The sequence below is a fragment of the Eleutherodactylus coqui genome, chromosome 3 (genome assembly GCF_035609145.1).
Source record: "Eleutherodactylus coqui strain aEleCoq1 chromosome 3, aEleCoq1.hap1, whole genome shotgun sequence".
Taxonomy (NCBI): domain Eukaryota; kingdom Metazoa; phylum Chordata; class Amphibia; order Anura; family Eleutherodactylidae; genus Eleutherodactylus; species Eleutherodactylus coqui.
In genome coordinates this window covers 31,604,082-31,610,407 of record NC_089839.1, presented here as the reverse complement: position 1 = coordinate 31,610,407, position 6,326 = coordinate 31,604,082, and positions in this window count along the sequence as shown.

The window sequence follows — 6,326 nt, the reverse complement described above, 5'->3', positions numbered from 1 at the left end:
TAGCGCACGTCTGCTTAACCGTAGTGTGTAGTGCACGGCTGCTGAAGGCAATCCGCGTGCACGCTGTGTAGTCACGTGGTGCCGAAGAGCCAATCAGGTGGCTCTAATCAGCAGCGCTGCTTAAGTACGGCTGAAAACAGAAATATGCCACCCCAAAGCCACACCATTCACAACCTGATTAGTTGTTTGGATTTACATAATCAACTCAGTGTATACAGGTCCTGTGGTGACGTAATAGTCATGTGACTGGTCACATGATCAGTTCATATGCATCCATGTACCGTATTTTGTGAAACTATTTCCATGTGAGTCTGCAGATTCTGTGTGATGCACGTGCTGGTGGGAAAGGAGATGATTTATGCTCTTTAGGCCAGGCTGATACGAGCGTATGATTACTGCGTGCGCTACGCGGTCATTGGCAGGCAATCAAATACATTGCCATAGGCAGTTCCACTTATTTTTGCACGTAGGAATTGCATAATATGTGAGTGCAACAAAGAACGCAGTATGTTCTATTTTGCGGCGTATTACGTGTGCGAGAGCCCATTGTTCTCTATGGGTGCGTAATCAATGCTGCCCTTACGCGATTGATTACATTGTGTACGGGCGGCGTGTATAAATGCAAAGCAACAGAGCAGAAAATTAGCTTGGTAGCCAGGGCAGGCAAGACTGTGTGTGCTATATCCTCCTATGTAATATGTCGTATCTTCATGTAATGTATATTGCAACTTCTGTGTCCTTAGTAATATTATACATACAAGTATCAGCAAGGGTGGGGTTGGGTTCACACGGGCGAATTTGCGCATTCAATAGAACCCATTGATTTCAATGGGTTCGTTCTCATTTGCAAAAGCATGTTCTATTTTCGTGCCTATTCCATAAAATAGCATATATGAAACTAATTGAAATTAATTGCCCCAATGGGAGCATGCTTGCGATATATATATAATTGTATGTGCAAAAAACGCACACAAACATGCTAGGACAAGCACATTAAAATGCACTCACACCCGTGTGAAAGGCTGGGATCACACGGGCCAATTTGTGCAGCATATTACATACTCTAATCCTGGGCGCATAATATACAGTGAATAGAACCCATTCATTTCAATGGGTTTGTCCCCATGTGCATATCTTTCCCGCCCATATTAAACTTCATTGCCAGTTGAAATCAAGGAGAGCCCACTGTGAAGACCCCATCTTCGATCAGGCAGGACAAGTGACTGAAGTTTAAAACAAAACGCTCCGCCAACTTTAGGGCGCATTCAAACAATCATATATCGGCTGGGTTTTCACACCCAGCCGATATACCGTGTCCCTCTCTGCAGGGGGAGGAGGAGGGAAGAGCCGGGAGCAGTGCTCTGAGCTCCCGCCCCCTCTCCGCCCCTCGCCACTATTTGCAATGGGAAGGGTGGGGCAGGGGTGGAGCTAAGTTCCTGGGCACAGCCCCGCCCCATCCCCTCCCATTGCAAATAGTGCAGAGGGGCGGGAGCTCAGTTCCTGCTCCCGGCTCTTCCAGCCTCCTCCCCCTACAGAGAGGGACGCCGTATATCGGCTGGGCATGAAAACCCAGCGCTATACGGTCGTCTGAATGCACCCTTAATGACACAATACCTTTTTTTTTTTTTTTTTTTTTTTTTAGGTTTTTCTGCTTTTCCGGAATAAAACCCCTTTTTTTTGGAATTAATTTTTTTTTCTAAATCGCTGCATTTAAAGTCTTATAACTTTTATTTTTCCATGGACGGAGCTCTGTGAGGGGTTACTTTTTGCGAGACGACCTTTAGTTTTTATTGATGCCATTTTGGGGTACATACGGCTTTTTTGATTTATTGCATTTTTTAGCAAAATAAAAAAATATACATTTTGCCTCCGTTTTTTTTTAGTTTTTTTTTTTTATAATGCTTTTTGCTGTGCAGGAAAAAGTGTTTTCAATTTATTGTACGCGTTATTACGGATACGCCAATACCAAATATGTGGGATTTTAATTAAAAAAAAATATTATGCTAATGTGGGAAGAAGCACAAAAAATGTGTTGTTTTTTTGTTTTGTTATTTTTTACACTTTTTATGTCCCTGTAGGGGACTTGCACCATAGCACCTATGATCGCTATGATAAGGCATTGTAGAACTTCTGTCCTGCAATGCCTTATCGCTTGTTATAGCGATCGTAGGCACTGACAATGCAGGACGCCTATAGCTGGCGTCCTGTTGCCATGGAAACCCGTCAGGCTCTCTGCGATTACATTGCAAGAGCCCAATGATGTCACAGAGGGAGAGCGCTCCCTCTGTGAACAATTTACATGTCGCGATCTACATAGATCATGGCATGTAAGGGGTTAACAGCGGGGGTCGTTGTGCTGATGCACCTCCGCTATTGTTGCGGGAGGCCGTCTATCAGCTCTCACTGCCGGAAAACACGCAATCGCTTATGATCTTGCGTCATCCACAGGACGTAAGTGTACGCCCTGTTGGGTTAGGTACCCCTCTGCCAGGATGTACATGTACATCCTGTGGCGTTAAGGGGTTAAATAAAAAAAGTTTGCTGTTGCCATCTTTGGATTACCAGAGCAACCATAATACATTGGTAGTGTTAGGACCACCAGGGCGCTGTAGCTGCTCTGTGATTGGCCGGTACTGCTCACATGATCAGCGCTGTCCAACCACAGCACCATTCACAATATCTATTACATAGCCAGAAACAAGCAGCGGCCATCTGGTCACTCGAACACAAAGCATCAAACCAGCAGAACAGAGGGGCAGCAGAGATGTTCAAGGACAGGTAGGACGCCCCCATCCTCCGGTCCCAGGACCGCATTTTATCCCAAAACCGGGAGAGTCGCTTTACCCCCGCTACTGTCATGTTAAAATTGGGAAAGCCTTCCCAAAAAGGTCACTTTATTATTGTAGATTTTGAATTTTTGTGCTCTGAGTCCCCTGCCTGTCTGTGTCACTAATCAGTGAAGGTATGAAGTCATTAAAAATCGAAAATTCACCGACTTCCCCTGTAATTTTTTTTGCCAGTAGCAACCAATCACAGCTCAGCTTTCATGTCTTATACTGCGGAGGTAAAATGAAAGCTGCGCAGTGATTGGTTATTTCTTATATTGCTGAGGTAAAGTGAAAGCTGCGCTGTGATTGGTTGCTATGGGCAACACAGATTTTCTTTTGCACAGCTTCCATAACAGTGCGGTGCGCGGCTCATTTTTGTGGCCCCCTTTGTATATTCCAGGACTGACGTTCATAAAATCTTTTTGAGAGCCCAACTTTCTGTAACCAATCCCTGCGCTTAGGCCTCATGTCCACGGGGAAAATCAGGCCCGCTACGGATTCTCCCTCCTGCCCCGCGGACATGAGCTCTAAAAATAAGAATAACTTACCCGCAGCGGACTGGGCAGATCTTCTCCTCTGCACGGCCGGATCTTCTTTCTTCGGCTGGCGGACGTACTCGGCACGCCGATGGCGTGCCGCGCTCATGCGCCGGGCACATCCGCCGGGCCGAAGAAAGAAGATCCGGCAGTGAAGAAGAGAAGATCTGCCCAGTCCGCTGCGGGTAAGTTATTCTTATTTTAGGTCTCCCGTGGATCCGGACGGCTTCCATAGGCTTCAATAGAAGCCTGCGGGAGCCGTCCCCACGGGAGACCCGCACCTAAATGGAGCATGTCACGTTTTTTTTTCATGCTCCTTTTTTTTTAAAATTCAGTTTTATTGACCATCCGCGGGTATTTATCTACCCGCGGGTGGTCAATGCATCCCTATGGGGTGCGGATCCGCGTGCGGGTGATCCGCTGCGGATCTAAATTCATATTTTGCCCGTGGACATGAGGCCTTATAGCGCTGTGCAAAAAACGAGTATATACAATATATAGAGAAAGCTCTGACCGGCTGTATAGTATATACAGTATATAGAGAAAGCTCTGACCGGCTGTATAGTATATACAGTATATAGAGAAAGCTCTGACCGGCTGTATAGTATATACAGTATATAGAGAAAGCTCTGACTCGCCATACAGTGTATAGAGAGAGTTCTGACCAGCCATATAGTATATACAGTATATAGAGGAAGCCCTGACCAGCTGTACAGTATATAGCGAAAGCTCTGACAGGCCATATACTATATACAAAATATAAAAGCTCTGACTGGCCATAGAGTATATAGAGAAAGCTCTGAGCGGCCGTATAGTATAAACAGTATATAGAGGAAGCTCTGACCAGCTGTATTGTATATATAGAAAGCTCTAAACTGCTATATAGTACATATAAGCTCTGACCAGCCATATAGTATATACAGTATATGGAGTAAGCTCTGAGCGGCCGTATAGAATATACAGTATATAGATGAAGCTCTCACTGGCCCTACCGTATATAGAAGCTCTGACCGTCCGTATCGTATATACAGTATATAGAGAAAGCTCTGACCAGCCATACAGTATATAGAAAAAGCTCTCACTGACCATACAGTATATAGAGGAAGCTCTGACCGGCCATACAGTATATACAGTATATAGAGGAAGCTCTGACCGGCCATACAGTATATAGAGGAAGCTCTCACTGGCCATACAGTATATAGAGGAAGCTCTGACCGGCCATACAGTATATACAGTATATAGAGGAAGCTCTGACCGGCCATACAGTATATAGAGAAAGCTCTCACTGACCATACAGTATATAGAGGAAGCTCTGACCGGCCATACAGTATATAGAGGAAGCTCTCACTGGCCATACAGTATATAGAGGAAGCTCTGACCGGCCATACAGTATATAGAGGAAGCTCTGACCGGCCATACAGTATATAGAGGAATCTCTGACCGGCCGTACAGTATATAGAGGAAGCTTTCACTGGCCGTACAGTATATAGAGGAAGCTCTGACCGGCCATACAGTATATAGAGGAAGCTCTCACTGGCCATACAGTATATAGAGAAAGCTCTGACCGGCCATACAGTATATACAGTATATAGAGGAAGCTCTCACTGCCCATACAGTATATACAGTATATAGAGGAAGCTCTCACTGGCCATACAGTATATAGAGAAAGCTCTGACCGGCCATACAGTATATACAGTATATAGAGGAAGCTCTCACTGGCCATACAGTATATACAGTATATAGAGGAAGCTCTCACTGGCCATACAGTATATACAGTATATAGAGGAAGCTCTCACTGGCCATACAGTATATACAGTATATAGAGGAAGCTCTGACCGGCCATACAGTATATACAGTATATAGAGGAAGCTCTCACTGCCCATACAGTATATACAGTATATAGAGGAAGCTCTCACTGGCCATACAGTATATAGAGAAAGCTCTGACCGGCCATACAGTATATACAGTATATAGAGGAAGCTCTCACTGGCCATACAGTATATAGAGAAAGCTCTGACCGGCCATACAGTATATACAGTATATAGAGGAAGCTCTCACTGGCCATACAGTATATACAGTATATAGAGGAAGCTCTGACCGGCCATACAGTACATACAGTATATAGAGGAAGCTCTGACCGGCCATACAGTACATACAGTATATAGAGGAAGCTCTCACTGGCCATACAGTATATAGAGAAAGCTCTGACCGGCCATACAGTATATACAGTATATAGAGGAAGCTCTCACTGGCCATACAGTATATACAGTATATAGAGGAAGCTCTGACCGGCCATACAGTACATACAGTATATAGAGGAAGCTCTCACTGGCCATACAGTATATACAGTATATAGAGGAAGCTCTGACCGGCCATACAGTACATACAGTATATAGAGGAAGCTCTCACTGGCCATACAGTACATACAGTATATAGAGGAAGCTCTGACCGGCCATACAGTACATACAGTATATAGAGGAAGCTCTCACTGGCCATACAGTATATACAGTATATAGAGGAAGCTCTCACTGCCCATACAGTATATACAGTATATAGAGGAAGCTCTGACCGGCCATACAGTATATACAGTATATAGAGGAAGCTCTCACTGGCCATACAGTATATACAGTATATAGAGGAAGCTCTCACTGGCCATACAGTATATAGAGAAAGCACTGACCGGCCATACAGTATATACAGTATATAGAGGAAGCTCTCACTGGCCATACAGTATATACAGTATATAGAGGAAGCTCTCACTGGCCATACAGTATATACAGTATATAGAGGAAGCTCTGACCGGCCATACAGTATATAGAGGAAGCTCTCACTGGCCATACAGTATATACAGTATATAGAGGAAGCTCTCACTGGCCATACAGTATATACAGTATATACAAGCTCTGACTGACTGTCTGGTATTTCTTGGTCTCGGCCTAGTAGCACTGCTATAGGTGTACGG